General features: G+C 33.7%; 1 protein-coding gene across 3 annotated transcripts in view; it reads right to left on the bottom strand.

Annotated features, from left to right (window-relative positions):
- Positions 1-18,682, bottom strand: part of DACH1 (dachshund family transcription factor 1) — a 479,356-nt gene that overhangs the window by 170,732 nt on the left and 289,942 nt on the right. The gene's annotated exons all lie outside the window — the stretch shown is intronic.

Raw genomic sequence — 18,682 nt, 5'->3', positions numbered from 1 at the left:
TTCATAGGTGTGTGGGCTTATCTCTGGGCTTTCTATCTTGTGCCATTGGTCTATATTTCTGTTTTTTCAACCTAAAGGGATGGGAAGAGGTAGGAGGAAGGTTCAAAGGGGAGAGGACATATGTATATCTATGGCTTATTCATATTGATGTATCTCAAAAACCAACACAATATTGTAAAGCAGTTATCCTCCAATAATATATATATATATATGTGCATATCTATATATAGATATATAGATATAAAATAACCATTTAAGACTCCAGTTAGTAGGCTACATGCAATTTTTCAAAACAAATTAAACACTGAAGAACTGCCTTTAATTAAAATGGTCTGTACAGAAACTGACTTTCCTCTTTGGTAAATTTTGAAATTTTATTTTAAAGTCTTCTTATAATGAGCTACTTTTCACAAAAAAATCTGAATTATGTTTTGCACCTTATCATAAGTTGAACTATTTAACAAAATTATGATTATGGTACAGAACAGCAATAAACAAAAATATAAAAATGACTTGTTTTTTAATGGCTTATTTGTGTCAATTCTATAGGGGATTATTTGGTATATTTACATATTTTTATCTACTTTAAGTCTAAAAAAAATAAAGTATAAGAATTTAAGAATAGAAGGCTTAATTTTTAAATATGTCAAATATCCTTTGGCTGTGAAATTCACTTTTGAAAATTACCTCCATGGTGTGCATTTACTCGGGTTAATATTAACATGTTTAAACTCTGGCTTTGAAAAAGACTTCATGTTCTTATTTATCCAAAAAAATCAAGTTAATACTGCATATTGAAAATCACAGAAAAGAAATGGGAAGAAACCATGGACTATTAAGATTATGATGCAGTTATATCAAATAGAAAATATAGAAATAGAAAATAAATTTTAAATGTCAATATATAATCACATAAAGAGACCCAAATGCCAAAAAATATGGTAGACAGGAAAGGAATAAAATATTATATGATGAGATGGTTGGATGGCATCATCAACTTGATGGACATGAGGATGCTCCAGGATTTGGTGATGGACAGAAAGCCTGGAGTGCTGCAGTCCATGGGGTCGCAAAGACTTGGACACAACTGAGTGACTGAACTGAACTGAACAGAAAATAAAATTTATTTTCTTGTATATATTTGAATCAAAGACTGTGATAGTACAAAATAGACACAAAAGTCATTCATTTTTTATTCATTATATATCAAACACTTTTAATATGCCAGAAATTGTTGTATGCTATGACAATATAGGGGTGAAGAAAACAGATACCTACATATATTATTGGGTAGTTTATATTCTCATTGGATTGTGGGAAGAAAAAATAATAAGCAAATAAAGTGACACCACATATTAAGTAAAATATTTGTCATATAAGGACAATAGAGAATTTGGCATATACCCAATGGATGTGTGTACATATAGCATGTATGTTAGGAGGGTACAAAGGAAAGATTTTGCTGATGAGGTAACATTGTCACACAATCCCCTCTTTTTACAGAAGAGGAAACTGAGGTTCAGGATGATTAAATGGAATGCTTGAGGTCACAGTAAGTCTTTAGGTAAAGAGCTGGACTCAGAACACACTTATTTGACTTGGTTCTCAATTCTTCCCAAGGTACAACAGTACCCTTCTAGTTGAAAACACTGCCTTGGCTGTGCAACGAAGCAAAGACAAACATGAACAGTGGGTGTGGACGAAAGGTGGATAGTTCAATTGACCAGGGGAGAAGGTATGCATTAGGAAAGCATCAGGACTCAGGGAGAATTAGGTAGGCCGCAGCAGCAGCAGCAGGGAGATGAGAATGAAAATTCTCAGATGTCAGGATGATTAGTTTGGTCATCATCTTGGGCAGGGGAGAGATAGGATTAAAGTGATATATATGAGATAGTCAGAAGGAGGACAAGGAACTCATCATGGGGAATAATCATCCCAAGTTCTGTCATCCACCACATTGACACTGATATGACCAGGGCAAGAATCCTGATTCTCATATTTCATGCCACTGGAAAACTGATAAAATAGAAAAGAAAAAATCTTGTGTGTTTTATCATTAGAGTTTTCTAAGATGATGATTGAAGAACAAATTGGTTTCCAGAGATAGACATGACAAAACAATTACGTCGAGTGAGGATACACTGCACACTCTCCCACATATCCGAATCCAGTTCCTTGTAAACTCACCCTTCTATATATATAGTATCGAGTTTTCCTCAATTAAAGGAAAACTATGATAATCTTTTTCAAAGTTTTCACCTAAAAAGATATAACTTACTCATTCTTAAGAGAAGGCAAGAGGTTACCAGTGAATATAGCTCGTGTAGAGTTCTTAGAAAAGCAAGGGGGTGCTTGGTAGATTCACCAAGAAATACCTCCTCAAGTCATGATATAATAAGGTTTCTGAAACATAACAAGTTTGGCTTTAATATTTTATTGAGAATCTAAATCTGGGAATGTGTTTTAATACTGCTATTTCTATTCTGTGCCAAATATATATTACTATTCTGTAGCACCTTAAATAAGTGTTACCATACAGACTATTATACACATCAGCAGACAGCAAAACAGTGTCTACTGTCCTGACATTGAAAAACATGCACTGGTAAAAAAACACCCCATCCTTAGCCTCTATTCTTGCTATTCACTTTTCTTCACTACTCACAATTCTTATATTCACAAGAATTCCTCATTACCGGCCACAAAAATAACAGTGTTATTATATAGGTAATGATTTCTACATGATGCCATAAAAGCTTTGATTTCTAATACCATTTAGAATGTCTGAATAAATACATGCAAAAAGTACTTATTTTCTTTAGCTTGATAATATCACAGAGCATGATAAGCCTTTATTTTTCCTATGGAGGGTTTTATTTTTCTTATCAAAACCATAAAATTATATACTAAGTTGCAATATGTAAAGTAGACACTATATGATTTTTATTTGTGTAAGATGTCTATATAGAGCATATTATTTACTTTAATTATTTTTGGTTTCTTACTCCAAAATTTTCAAGCTAAATTCTATTTGTATCTGATGATTTAAAACCTGGTAAATGTGTTAAAATAAATTTTCAAGCAGCTTAGTATGCATAGACTGCTTTTAAAATTTCAAAACAGCCCTCATAGTAAATGTCATTTCTTTCATGGTTACAAAATGCAAACTCCAAGTGTTTTATCCTAATGAATAAATGAGTTTGTCCTTTATGTATAAAATATAGTTTGTGTTCGTTGCACAAGTTTTTAATAATAGATGAATTTTAGGTTTGCTCCAACGTATTCAATAAAGTGTGATTAATTTGGTTTTTCAAAAATGCAAACTAGACATTACTATATTACTTTGTAAAATGCACAGCTTGCAACATTATTGTCTCAGTGGGATCTTAAATTGAATTGTAAAATGTGTCTTATTTCCAGTTTGATTTATGTAAGAGATAGCAGTGGATAATGTCCCTTTTGAAGTTTCACTGCTTTGTGTGAACAAACAATATAAACCTAAAATTCATAATAGAGTTTATTAGAACCCCAAGCTAACTTTCCAGTTATGTTTGACTGAAAGGAAAACTTATGATGGATTCAGAATACCACATTTTCAATGAAACAACATTTTGAAGTTTCCTATTATGATGGATTATACAATACATTTTGACATTTTCTGTGATTTTTATTATGATATTTCAAGTAATTACCAAATCATTTTTTTTTCCTCTAAAAAAGCTTTCCTGTGCCCTGAGAATTAATCTATGATACCATTTAGCTTGGCTTTTTGAAGTAAATATCACCAGATAAAAGCCAGCTGGATCTGAATAATAGGATACTTGAATGAATGTATTAGTGTTTGAAAAAGAGAGTACAAATCTTCTAAAAAGATTAATTTCCATAAAAAAGATAGCTCCCAGATCTACAAAAGAATGAATTCAAAAACATAATAAACTCTCAGAAAGAAAGGTAGATTAAAGTAAAAGCTGCAGCACCTTGTTACTGCAGCTGTTGTGAAGCAATGATTCTGTATCAATTACATTTGGTTGGTCCTGTAGGGCTCTTCAAAGCTTTGTGTGAAAAGCTGAATATGGGACACATGTGACAGAGTAATAACTTCAGTGATTAATTTTGATGCAACACCACTTTCATTCTGATCTTATTCTCAATATTTACAGTTTGAGAGACGCTACAAAGGTTCTGATGGGAATATATGAATTGAGTAAGGACACTTTTTTTTTCTCCTTCATTTATTGAAGATGTGGATATGAATTTTTCTTTGTCATGAAAATTTTGCAGCTTTATTACACGACATAGTTGCTGACATCATCAGGTAAAAAGACCTGAGTTGGCCAATGGACTTTATTTTCAATATCCTGTTTCAAACATGTTCTCTAAAAAGGGCCATGAGTTCTGTTCACACTACTTTTCTACCTTAGTCTGTACAATTACTGATAAAAGCAAAGTTTGACCATGCATAATTTCCTCTGGGAGGCAAAATGTACCAGTCCATCTTGGATGATTCACATTATTACTATCTTCAAGACAAAAACCAAAATCAAAGGTGAAGATAAATTAACTTTTAACTTTGATTAGATACTAGAAATATTTACAACTGCTAAAAGAATTGACATGAAAATACCATATTAACATTACATAATTTCAAATGCCATGGAAAAATAGTAAAAAGAGAAATAGATAATATGATGGATGGTACATATATTTTACTTCTGAAGTAATTTCTTCCTAAAAAATACCTACCAAATAAGGATAAAAAAGGAACATCACTGTACAATCGTAACGGCAATAAAAAGTCAACTAAAGAGATTAATAAATCATTTTTTCAATTACATTCTGAAGCTAATTTGAATGCGTGGAATAAAATAAACAACTAATTTCCCTTGCCCCCCTCCTTCCTTTTATCTTTTTTTAATAGTATACATTGTCAAAATTAACCCCAAAATGAAATGTACCCCAGTAACTGGATGTTAATTTAAACTGCACATGCTGTTTAAGTACAGCTGTAAATTTACAAATTAAGTTGATCAAAATGACGATATAAAGGACCTAATGCCATTATTAGAAAAATATGACTGCATTATGAAATGTGATAGTGTTTACCAGAAAAAAACAAATTAAAAACAAAGGTTGACTTCTCTGCACTCATATTGACTACTAAATGGTCATGACAGTTCTTAATAGTAGCCAAGAATTTCTGTATCATACTTCTCCAAGAAAGCTGCTTTTAGTTAAAACATAAAAATGGTAGTTACAAGGTTTCTGCAAACATAACTGCCATTCCATTAAGGAAATGGTGCAGCAAACAGTAAATAGTGGCCTCAAGGGAAATGTTAAGTATTGATTTTATTACTGTGTTGGTTGGTTTGTATTTGCAATTGTCAACTCTAATTTCAGACTATGTTTTAAGTATCCTTAAAACTGCTTAAGGAAAGGACAAATATTAATTGAAAAATATTGATAATTATTAAATTTATAGCTTTAAATATCACGAGACAGTTTCTTTTCAGCTTTTCACAGCATGTCTTTTAAAAATAAAAAACTTTACTTTACAATATTGTATTGGTTTTGCCACACATCAACATGAATCCACCACGGGTGTACACGTGTTCCCCATCCTGAAGCCCCTTCCCACCTTAGTCTCCAATTAAAATAAATAAATTTAAGTTAAAAAAAATAAAAATAAAATACTTCAATTTTGCTACACAAAGCAAATGAACAACCTAGTCGTCATTAAGTCAAATTATATACTCAATTTGTACACTATAAATCAGTATTTGAATCTAGGATAAAGTTAATCACTATGAAAAATATAAACATGGCTACATACTTTCTTAATTAGTTTTGAAATTTAGCTTTGAATTCATTGATATTAAAGTTTCAATTCACCTAAAAAGATATAAAAAACTACGAAACTAATTATAAGTCTAGCATTTTCATCATGTTGAAATAAACATCAACTCACAGCCTCATTAAATGTAAAATGATCAAATGCTGAAAAAAGAACAAAATTTGCCAACTTAATATAATTAATATGCTTTATATTATCATCATCATTATCTTCATCATCATTGATTTCCTCTTTATGTTTCAGTAAATGACATTCACACATTTATGCTAAAGGTATAATTAAGAACACAGATCATTTTCTTAAACCATGCCAGAGAGCAACAATGCTTAATATGTAAATTTTCAACTATACCTACGGGGCTGTAAATATAGTCAGTGTTAAACTTCTACAATTAACTAAAAGAAGTGTTTATGCTACACATAAATTTTAAAAATGTCCTCTGTGGAAATCTAAAGAGGTGCAAATTAATATTAAAAAAACCATTATGGCTCTTCTTCAGATTAAAAAACATAAAGTATTCACAAGCCACCCAGTATGATTCAAACTTCACATATCAAAATAGAAAGAGAACCTATTATTAACACATGAAAATTCCTGAATATCCCTAAATGCCAACTCCCAATATCATGAATCTAAAAAGAGAGTCAAAGGAAAACAGTTCTCTTGATTTTATCATAAAAATCATACTTACATTGTATTTTAAAATATTTAGAGAAAAGAAATGGCTTAATGAAGTAAAACCTTGCTTTGACTACAGATTTATTTGTGTATACTAAATGTTCAGTACGTGCTTATTGGACTAAATTTCTTTGTTCCAAATAATTAAAATTTGATGGATAAATATACAACTAGTCTGTTGGTTCAACAATAGTCTTAAAACTTAGCATGGCCCTTTACCATATAGTTCAGAATGAAAGTCATAAGGAGTATTTTTTCATATTGAAAATAACTTAATCTTCACTGTCAACCTTCTTTGAGGTGACGCTTTATTTTTTTTTTAATTTTATTTTACTTTTAAACCTGAAACACTGTATTAGTTTTGCCAAACATCAAAAACACTTTAATATGTCTAAGATTCCCAAGTTTCTCACGTGAGACTACTTTATTATTATTTTTACTTCCATCACTGACTACAAGCATCTTTAAAGAAACTCTTAGCGTGAAACTTACTGTTAGTAGACCCAGGTTTTTTTAATATAGATTCTAAAAGTCAAGGGTCTTTTATAGCTCTCTATAACCGTGATTCTCAAACACTTTGGTTTCACAATCTCTTTATGGACATTTGTCATACCTGTCAATATTTATCATGTGAGTAAAGAAAACTGGGAAGTTACAGAATATCTTACTGAATGATTAAAAAAACCTACAAGTTCATGGCATATTAGAATAAGTAACATATTTTATAAGAAATAAGTATATTTTCTAAAAAATAAATACTTTTGCAAAATTCCCTCAGGTTTGGCTTAAGAGGAGTCAGTTGGGTTTTCCTACCCACTTGAGCATTTAATCTGCCGTGGTGTCACAAAATATGTAGTTGTTAAAAATTTAAGTTCGTACCTCATGAGAGAATAAGAGGTGTTTTTTTTTTTTTTAAAGTAATTAAGGCCTTAGTATTATTATGAAAAAAGTTTTGACCTCTTGAACTCCCTGAGCCCTTGGGAACCCTCCTCTCCATGGGTTCTGGGACCACACTTCAAGAACTGCTGCTCTATCTGATAACATTTTAGGACTTTTTAGAACATCCGGGGTATGTATTAATTTAGAAACTCAAAGACTGTCCTAGTATTGCTTCAGACAATAAGCACAAGATTAGAAAAGTTGCTCTAAAGTTTCAAATAGAAAACTCATTACGTCATGCCAACAATTGAATCTTAAAAAGGTAGTAATGAGAAAGGGAAATTTTTTCCTCTAGACTTAATTTTACCTCACAAGGAATAATCAGCTTTTAGTCATTTTGCAGTCCATGGGGTCTCAAAGACTAGGACATGACTCAGTGACTGAATAACAAGTCATTTTGAGATGGTGCACAAGGCATAGAATTTGGCAAAAGTTAGAGGCAACTTTAAATATTATCTTCACAGCCTTAAGCATAAAGATTCACTCTACCTCAAACACTTCATCTAGAAAGTGGGGATAATATCTATTCAAGAGCAAGCACAGAATTAAGTGAAATGATGAACACGAAGCATAAAGCATGCTGCTGCTGGCACTAAGTCGCTTCAGTCGTGTCCGACTCTGTGCGACCTCATAGACGGTAGCCCACCAGGCTCCTCTGTCCCTGGGATTCTCCAGGCAAGATCACTGCATGCAGAACTAGGTAACTGATAAGACAACAGTTATTAAGCAGAAAAGTCAAGGTTAAGATCACAGGTGTTGAAGTCAGACAAATGAAAAAGGGATGAGATGGTAAAGAAGCTTTGTGAGTCTCAGTCTCTTATGTGCAATGTAACAATAACCCAAGGGTAAGTATCATATTATCACACAGATTAGATAACAAGTGTATACAAAGCACCTGCCATATAACAGGTGCTGTCATGAGGAAGAGGAGGAGAATGAAAAAGAAATGACAGGAAATTAAAAAAAAAACACCATGTCAATTTGGAGCTTATAAAATAACAGAAAAGGAATTAGGCCATTCTTAAGAAAATAAACACTTGAGAGGAGCAGATTTCAAAACAACTTAAAAGTAGTTAATACACCATAAGCATTAAAGGGAAAGGGAATACAATTTAAAACTGCTAAATTCTAGATATGTAAGTATAACTTGACCTCCTCACTTTTAATAAGGAAAACGGAGTATTCCTCCATGCGGTTCCTTAAGGTTCCATCTTTAGTCTCTTCGTAACCTAGGCAGTGCATGGTCCAGAAGAGACATTCAGTGAACTGGCAATGCATTATAATTTGCATTGAAGTGATGCTTAGGCGTCTAGGAAACATCATAGAATTTAACAATAAATGAACTTGCTAAGGACCTGCATTGGAGTACAGATTTTCAGAAATAGGAATTGTATAGCAGTAATGCATAAGACCATATTACCATAGAACGACAGGTTAGGAAGAATTAGCATGGGAGTTTAGGTGTAATGTTTGACTGACTAAAGCCAGGAATGAATCTAAGACAATATAAAAAGATTTGAGAGGGGTGTTTTTATTTTTGTTTTTAAGTTAGCAGTTCAAAAGAGGACAGGGATACCTTTTACTGAAAATTATATAAATGTTCAAATCAATGTTTTGTGACTACCTATCTTACAATTCAGACATGTTAATATACTCTGAAAACATTTTTCAGATGTCTAAATTCTACAGAATTTGTCAGATATTTTGTGTTCTAAAATATTAAGATCATCTGAAAGCTAAAAACAATGCATCTAAATGAACTATTATATGAATGACTGAAAGAATAGAAGTCAACTCATTTTTAGACGACTTGGCTAATATGTTATAATTGGTAAATGAAAGCCACACATTCCAAGTAATCAATAATGTTCCCAGTGGCATTTTTATTTCTAACAAAATTTCATTTCTAGATTCCCAGATGCATTCAAAACAAGCCTAAAAACTAATTTTTAGAAGGCAAAATGTCAAATGAATATTACCCATTTCAAAATTCAAGAATATGCGGTTGAGTGGGAATGTACAGAAAAAAAAGAAAATAGCAAGATTATGTGTCCTTTCAGCCAAAGTATTCATAATCCTTAATGTAAGAGATTTTAAAGGTCAATAATGATGGAATATTCCCATTTTATCATTGTTTCCCATGGCGAAGTAAGTATAATGTCTTAAATATCTATTACTAACTATAGAGAAGAATCATTTTGGGTTCACATTAAATTTGATTAATGCATACGCTTTTGGAAAGCTTAAAATGTTCAATGTTCCTAAGAAAAATATACTCAACTTTTTCAGTTTACGTGATTATGGTAAGCATAGGTTAATAATATATGTTCCATTTAAAAACTTATGTGGTCATTTTTTAAAGTGGAATAAAAGACAACATAAATTTGACTATTTTAGATGTCTTCTGTAAGTCAATCATTCAGTATGTGCCCTTCTGTGATAGGTTTACTTCACTTACCTGAGGACCCTTGGAAACAAAGTGCTAGAAATCAAGTCTTAGTTAAGGAAGATGGATAAGAATTAGATCTAGAGTTAAAAATGCTATGTCATACACTTAAAATTTAAGAGAGTGAATCACCTGTTGTGTGTTCCTGCCAAACTAAAATAATTTTTTTTTAAAAAAGGAAAGCATGTAAGTACAGCTTTTCATAACTCTTTTGGTATGTAAAAAGAGATTCAATTGGTGAGGCATACACATTAAATATATTTGAAATATCCATACATAAAAATAAATAATCTGCTTAATTGGCACCTCTAATAAGGAAATCTGGGGGAAAGTCATGTGCTCTTAATTATAAATATATGACTACAGCACTTTAGATATTACAAAATAGTTTCTTAAAAACATATACTTTATATAATAGATCTAGGAATATACCATCGACTCTTACTGTTTTAAAGAAAGTTATTTCATTTACTAACTATTCATTCTCAATTGTGTTCTTTTATAATTGAATGTTCAAAGATTTAGAAATATATAACATAACTACCTACTAAGGAAGCACCATTTTGCTTTTATAGGTATTTTATTACATCAATGGAAATTTCTCTGTATCCTTCTATGACTTAACTCATAAGCTATAACATAAAAATTACTATCGACAATGTAGACCAGCCATAAAATTCAATTAAAAATCCTTACATTTTAAGCAGTTATAGTAGCATAATGTGTAAACATGAGCTGAAGTGATGTGTAGTTCCTAGAGCATGTCACATTTAGAAAATAAATGTTTTAACTCTTTTGTCACTTTCCCACTGCAAAGAATATTTGAGGGTCTCTTTAAAATCTTAAATCTACTGGAAAACTTTGTGGTTTCATTAAAGAACAATGGACATGCTCATAATTTGTCTTAGCTAAATCTGTCCAGCAATATTATTGCTATATGTTTTTGTACTCCAAATATCCCTTGTTAATTCATTCTGTCGATAAATGTTGGTTGCAGACACTGTTCTTGTCACTGGGATTAGCAGTGAGTAGTAGGACAACAAAATCCCAGTCCCCATGAGGCTGACATTCAAATAATCTGATGCTAGATAAATTACGTGGCATGTCAGATCATGATAAATGCTATGGGGAATATAAAGCAGGAAAGGAGGATAGGGAGTATTTTCACATTGAGAAGGTAGATTGTGATTGAAAATAGGGCTGTTGGTAAAAGCCTTAAAAGAAGGTGCAGTTGAAGGAGACCAAAAAAAAAAAAGCAAGATCTATGGAGAAGAGGATTCCGAGAAGAATGTGATAACAATGCAAAGACCGTGAGGCAGAAGTATGCTGAGATATTTGAGGAAAGAAGGGAGGCACATGACTAAACCTGAATGTCTGAAAGTGAGAGTGGGAGGGAAGGCAGTCAGATTGGAGAAGCAGCCAGGAGTCCGTGGTGCATGAGATGCTAGGCCACCAGAGGACTTTTATTATTGTACTCTTCGTGAAATGGGAAGAACAGAGAGAGCTCTACATGGAACAGTGACCTGGTCAGACACAGGTGTTCATAGGACCACTCTACCAGTTGTAAAGGAGAAGACAGAAAGCAGGGAATCAGGCTAGAAAACTTGCACACTGATCCAGGCAAGAACAGAAAAAGGGTAAGAGAGGGGTATATCTGGGGCTACACTAGATGTTGGTATAAGAGAGGCAGGACTCAAAGATGGATCCAAGGGGTGGGGCATGAGCAAGTAAGTAAAAATATGTAGTAACTAAAAAAGGAAATGAGACGATTGAGGAATGCGGAGATCTGAGGTAGGAAGACCAAGAATATCTTGTAGAGACCTTAAATTTGAGATATCCCAAACTGAGCACCTCCTCCAAAAATAATTTGCCTCAGGCAGAGACACTAACACTGAACTGTGTTTTTTCTCATTCATAAGGTAACCAAATGGCTTATGAATAAATGGACACAAATTATGTTCCTTTTCAAACTTTGTTAGGTTTAATTGGAAATAGCATGTCTTAAAAAATATAACAGCTTAGTTAATATTTGTTTTCATGATTCTTCCTTACAAACTCTTTTTTTTTTCCATTTAATTTATTTACTGACTAGTCACTGCATGTGAGTTCTTCCTGCAAATATTGGTGAACACAGAGAGGAATCTCTTCGGCCCTTAAGGTGCTCATAGCCTACCAATGGAGGAAGAAAATAACATACTGTTTATACATTTTGAAGATTTGAGAGGCAAAGTGGAAATGTATGTTTATATCAACTGTGTTCATATACATGGTTTAATGCAATTGTTCTTATAATATTTAACTGTAATCTATGGGACTTTCAGAACATATATAAAGAAAAGGATTATTGAAAGTGAAAGTAGCTCAGTTTTGTTCAACTTTTTGCAACACCATGGACTATACAGTCCATGGAATTATCCAGGCCAGAATACTGGAGTGGGTAGACTAACCCTTCTCCAGTGGATTTTCTCAACCAAGGAATTGAACTGGGGTCTCCTGCATTGCAGGCGGATTCTTTACCAACTGAGTTATAAGGGAAGTCCAGATGATAGAATGAACACTGTATATTGTTTTATGAAAATTAAGACAATGGCATCGTGAAGCTTAAAGAATAAAATTATCTCATGTTGAACTAGGGATACGTCTTCATTTGCATTTACAGGTATGAACAAGGTATTCTAGGTCAAGTGCATACTCTGGAGTGGGGAAGGTCTCTATAGAAATATGAACATTGGAAATGTAGTCCAATAAAGAAAAGATGACATCTTTGGCAAAGGAAACAGCAACTTTGAATTTACAGAAGCACAAAAAATAAATAGAAAACTTTGTGGGCAAATAGGTAGCTAGATCTTTGAAGGAAAAGTTAGGAGACTGGAAGGGGAACATAAAAGAAGGGGCCAAAAACACTATGTTCAAATTTAATATTGATTTTCAATTCCAAAAGATTAAAAGTTAAACCTAAACCAAGCTTAAAGAAAACTATTTTTTTAATAATAAATGTCACTCAAATCAACCAGTCACTTCCAATTTATTCACTGCTTTACTTCTCTAATTAGTCTAGTAAGGTATCATTTTTTGTGATACTGCAGGTTTTAAGGGGCTTTCTGGCCTAAAATCTCATGGCACTTCTTTAAGAAGTGTGTTATCTATTTGAGGTGGTGTTATCTATTTTAAAACAATACTGTGCATATTTGAACACTGCTGCTGCTGCAGTGTGTTCAACACTTCAGTCGTGTCCAACTCTGTGCGACCCCAGAGACAGCAACCCACCAGGCTCCCCCGTCCCTGGGATTCTCCAGGCAAGAACACTGGAGTGGGTTGCCATTTCCTTCTCCAATGCATGAAAGTGAAGTTGCTCAGTCCTGTCCTACTCCTAGCGACCCCAGGGACTGCAGCCTACCAGGCTCCTCCATCCATGGGATTTGCCAGGCAAGAGTACTGGAGTGGGTTGCCATTGCCTTCTCCAAATTGAACACTAATGTGGTGTAATACCTATCATTTGATGCAAAGGTTTAATTGTACATGATGTTTTTCCCCAGTGAAGACAAATGTTATTGACAGGGCTTCCCCAAACTCTTCTCCACCTCCCCCATGATATCACTGACACCATTTCACCCTGCCGTTGGGTGGGCAAACTTTGGCAGTCAATCAAGTTTCAAATCCTAGCTCAGCCATGCCAAGTGTATGACACTGGGGAATGTGTTTGACCTCTCCGTGTCTCAGTTATCTCCAAGGTGAGAAGATGTCCATCTCTGGCCCTGTCTCTCTGTCACACTATTGTGTTGAATGGCTCACCTATGTAAAGTACAGTGACTTTTCCATCCATAGTAAGTGCTCAATAAATTGAAGTCACAATTATTAATGTGAACTGAACCCTTGTGTTGAACAAAGAGGACAGAAATAAAATTAGTTTAAAATCTTCTACTGAAACGCACTTTCTATGATACTGTTTCTTTGTATTATAGTCACAGGAACTGGGAAAGATCTAAAACTGGAGATGATATAAATACTTTGGTAAATTTTACCACCTAAATTGTATTACTGTTTACTTGTCTTATAAACTTCTTTTGTGTTGTGGAAAATGTGTACAAACAACTCCTTGTTAAATGGTGTACACCATCAATTTTGCCCTCAAATAATGTTCATGTGGATCATGATTAAGTTGCTAGTTCTCAAAAGCCTATTTAAACCACTACGTGTTTGAAAAATTGTATTTTCAAACATTTTCCAACTTGAACTATTATTTATCATGTATTTAAAATAGAAAACCTATTTTCATAGTTCTACTTCCAACTCAACAGAGACCTTCCTTCAGCAGTAGTGAAAATTATGTGGGAATAGTACTCTGGAGCAGAAATTTGCTAATTTTCCACATTTGTAAAGGAAAATAATCTTAGTATAAAATTACCTCTGGTTATTCTTGAAAATTATTCATTCTCAAATTAGGGTTTGTATTTAAACTTTGAAAATCTTAGAGTTCTCCTCATTTTTACTTGGGAAAATATTAATATATTATTTATTTGGGGATACAACTCAAAACATATCAGTTTTCTGAACCACAAAACTCTATCATTAAAATCTAAGGGCTGTTGTTGTTCTTTAGTCAACTAAGTAACGTCTGACTCTTTTGCGACCCTGTGGACTGTAGCCCATCAGGCTCCTCTGTCCATGGGATTTCCCAGGCAAGAATTCCAGGATGGGTTGCCATTTCCTTCTCCAGGGCATCTTCCCAACCCAGGAATAAAACTCACATCTCCAGTATTCACAGGCAAATTCTTTACCACTGAGCCAAAAGGGAAGCCCAAATCTAAGTGTAAATAAGATTTACACAAAATCCAAGTGTAAAAGTTAAAACTTGACAATATTATTATAATTTCATGCTGATAATATAAAGAGACAAAAGAACATTCATTTCAAAATTGAGTTTTAACAGAATGACAGAACTGCACTATTCACATATTTAAAACAATCTAATACCACTTCAGACAAAATTGTTGAAATTCTCTGACCCACAAATTAGAGGCAAGTGAGTAGCTAAATCAAATGAATTAGGAGTAAAATTTCATTAAATGTAATGTAATTCTGGCATTAAAGAGATTTATGAACTCTACAACCTGAACAGCAGAAATACTGTTAAACAATTCCTGGGCTTTCTAGGGGAAAAAATGCTACCCCCTTTTCTGTTTTGAACAAAAGCAACAAATAGCAGTTTTATATTCCATCTATTTATGTATCACCTTCTGAGTTTAAAAGAATTTTACAAATCATATGCCTTTCTTGAACTGGAATGGTACAGCAGGAAAGATAAATTAAGACATTTCTTCATGTGTGTTTTATTACACGTGCAGGTAAATAAAATTGACTTCACCTCTCGTGAATGATATACCTTCTTGTTCTCTGTATTTATATTATTTCAAATCAGTAACTTTATTAATGTGAGAATGGTCACACTCACTGATTTAATACTAATTATGCTAATATTACATATTTTATTGTTATGTGTGTTACAAAACAACTTTCAGATTTATTGCATTACTTCTTTATAGACCAACCTTACTTATACACACATATACAATACACACGGGCTTCTCTGGTGGCTGAGATGATAAAAAAAAAAAAAAAAAGCCAGCAATGCAGGAGACTCAGATTTGATCCCTGGGTTAGGAAGATCCTCTAGAGAAGGGAATGGTAACCCACTCGAGTAGTCTTGCCTGGAGAATTGGACAAGGAGCCTGGAAAGCTACAGTACATGGGGTCACAGAGAGTTGGACACGAATGAGCAACTCTCATTTTCATTAATACACAAAAAAAGGTGATTTGGAGGACTGAAATCTAATGTGAGAAAGTGTTTTAATAATAAAAATACAAAATATATGAAATAAGAAAGGAAATAAAACTCTTTACTATAATTTCCATTCGAGTATCAAATCATGGTTGGTAGCATTAGGTGTGCATGCGTGCTAAGTCACTTCAGTCATGTCTGATTCTTTATGACCCTAGACTATAGCTGGGCTCCTTTGTCCATGGGATTCTACAGGCAAAAATACTGTCATGCCTTCCTCCAGGGGATCTTCCCAACACAGGGATTGAATCCAAGTCTGAAGTAGGGCTGAAAATCATACAACAAAATATCAATATCTTAATCAGTTGTTTTGAAACTCACTGAAGAAGAAAATATGATTATTTCTGTATTTGTCACCCTAAATAATGTAACTAAAAGATTCAGATATCCTTGACTACCCATGATCAATGAGATAGACCCCTATGTTGTAGAAAGAATATAGATTTTGAAATCAAAATTAGTAGATTCAAATCCTTCTATTCACTAGCTTGGTCAAGTCAAAATTTTCAGAGCTCCAGAGCCTCTCTTCAAAACACCGCAAAGCATGTGTAAAATATATCCATTCAGAAATAATGGCCACTTGAACTTACTTGACTGGAGAGTTTCTCTATCTTTTCAAACTATGCATGCCCAAATCTCAAGGCATAGGTGGATATATTTAGCTTAACACAAACTTTCCATATAATTTTGATTTGCTTACACTTACAATCTTTAATGAAAATCCAGGAATCCATGTCACATATAAATATCTAAGCTTCTATGACTATTCTGTTCACAATGGTCATTGTATATAAATTATATGAACACTGTCTAATAGTCAATGTTTCTGCAGATGGAATCATGTGATGGATGTGAGGTAGCTAGCAGTTTTCTCTTTATATTGACAAACACATGTAAAGGGGTCTCAAATTATAAAAAGTTAATTAGACTAGAATTCAGCAGTTCTAAAAACTAGCTTTTTACAGGAATCACCCGGAGTTTAAATACACACATACACAATTCATAGAATCCTACTTTTAGAGATTATGATCTTGCTGGTTTGAAGTAAGTCCAGGTATTTTTTAAAGATCCCCAGAAGATTCTAAATTGCGTTATGATTGAAAAGCCTTCAACTACCTGAACTATATGGTCCCTTTGACTCAGATTCCATAATTCCAGGAAAAATCCAATTTAAATCCAATTTAAATAATCCAAAGTAAATAATAATTACTTTAAAAAAGTAAATAAGATTTACTTTATACTTTGTATTACTGCAGGGCAGTTCAAAGAACCTACAGTAGGTCAATAACATAGTGTTTTCTCACTGCACTTTTCTGGAAATGGTTTATTTACAAACACCTCTGCTCTTTTACCTTTTTGCCTGCCTGAGGCAAGATGGTGAGAACTTCTGGAATCCACAGGGAGATGAGAAAGTCTCTCAGGCATTATCAGAGTGGTTAATATATGTAAACTTGCCATCTAGGCAAAAAAAAAAAAAACACTAGAATAGAAATATTCCATCTCCCTTTTGTAAACAAGAAAACACATCATGGGAAGAATATATTATTTCTTCAACTATTTATGTTGCATTAATATGTTTCTTTTACGCAGTCCTACAAAATCACCACAGATGGTGATTGCAGCCATGAAATTAAAAGACGCTTACTCCTTGGAAGGAAAGTTATGACCAATCTAGATAGTATATTAAAAAGCAGAGACATTACTTTGCCAACAAAGGTCCGTCTAGTCAAGGCTATGGTTTTTCCTGTGGTCATGTATGGATGTGAGAGTTGGTCTGTGAAGAAACCTGAGCACTGAAGAATTGATGCTTTTGCACTGTGGTGTTGGAGAAGACTCTTGAGAGTCCCTTGGACTGCAAGGAGATCCAACCAGTCCATCCTAAAGGAGATCAGTCCTGGGTGTTCTTTGGAAGGAAAGATGCTAAAGCTGAAACTCCAGTACTTTGGCCACCTCATGCGAAGAGTTGACTCACTGGAAAAGACTCTGATGCTGGGAGGGATTGGGGGCAGGAGGAGAAGGGCACGACAGAAGATGAGATGGCTGGATGGCATCACCGACTTGATGGATGTGAGTTTGAGTAGGGTCTGGGAGTTGGTGATGGACAGTCAGGCCTGGTGTGCTGCAATTCATGGGGTCGCAAAGAGTTGGACACGACTGAGTGACTGAACTGAATTGAGCTGAACAACATCATGAAAGAAAGTGAAAGTGTCGCTCAGTCATGTCCAGCTCTTTGCGACCCCATGGACTATACAGTCCATGGAATTCTCCAGGCCAGAATACTGGAGTGGGTATCCTTTCCCTTCTCTAGGGGATCTTCCCAACCCAGGGATCAAATCCAGGTCTCCCGCTTTGCAGGAGGATTCTTTAGCAGCTGAGCCACAAGGGAAGCCTTTCAACATCACACTACAAAGTAATTCATTACTAACTTTGTTTTGCTTTCTGTGTTTTCCTTTTTTTATTTGTCTTGTAACCATTTAAGTTAATGTATGAATTTTATGATTCAGTAATAGAATGGAATAGGAAATATGTTTTTATATTTTCACCTATTTTATACTGTTGGGTGAATATCTGTTAGATCAGAATCTCCTTCATCCATCTTTATTCTAAACAAACAAAAACAGAACATTATTGCTATATTTTTAAAGACTTCTGAAGACTTTTCTTGATCTGAATAAAGTTGATACCCCAGTATCATTTCCAAATGTTTCATAGTTTCTAGTCTAAAAGTAAAAAGTGAGGAAAATGACATTTCTTACCTATGAAGTTTAATGCAAACCCCAATTCTATAGCATACTTTTTTAAGTGATACAACAAACTTTGCTGGCATTTGCGAAAATATACTATAACACCATTTGTCTGTTTCATGTATGCTGTGTAAATTACATATTATGTTACATAATGTGTATAATGCTAGACCGTGAAAAACAGT

The sequence above is a fragment of the Bubalus bubalis genome, chromosome 13, assembly GCF_019923935.1.
Source record: "Bubalus bubalis isolate 160015118507 breed Murrah chromosome 13, NDDB_SH_1, whole genome shotgun sequence".
Lineage (NCBI taxonomy): Eukaryota > Metazoa > Chordata > Mammalia > Artiodactyla > Bovidae > Bubalus > Bubalus bubalis.
The sequence above is the reverse complement of the archived record's forward strand: the minus strand, read 5'-3'. Positions and strand labels throughout refer to the sequence as shown.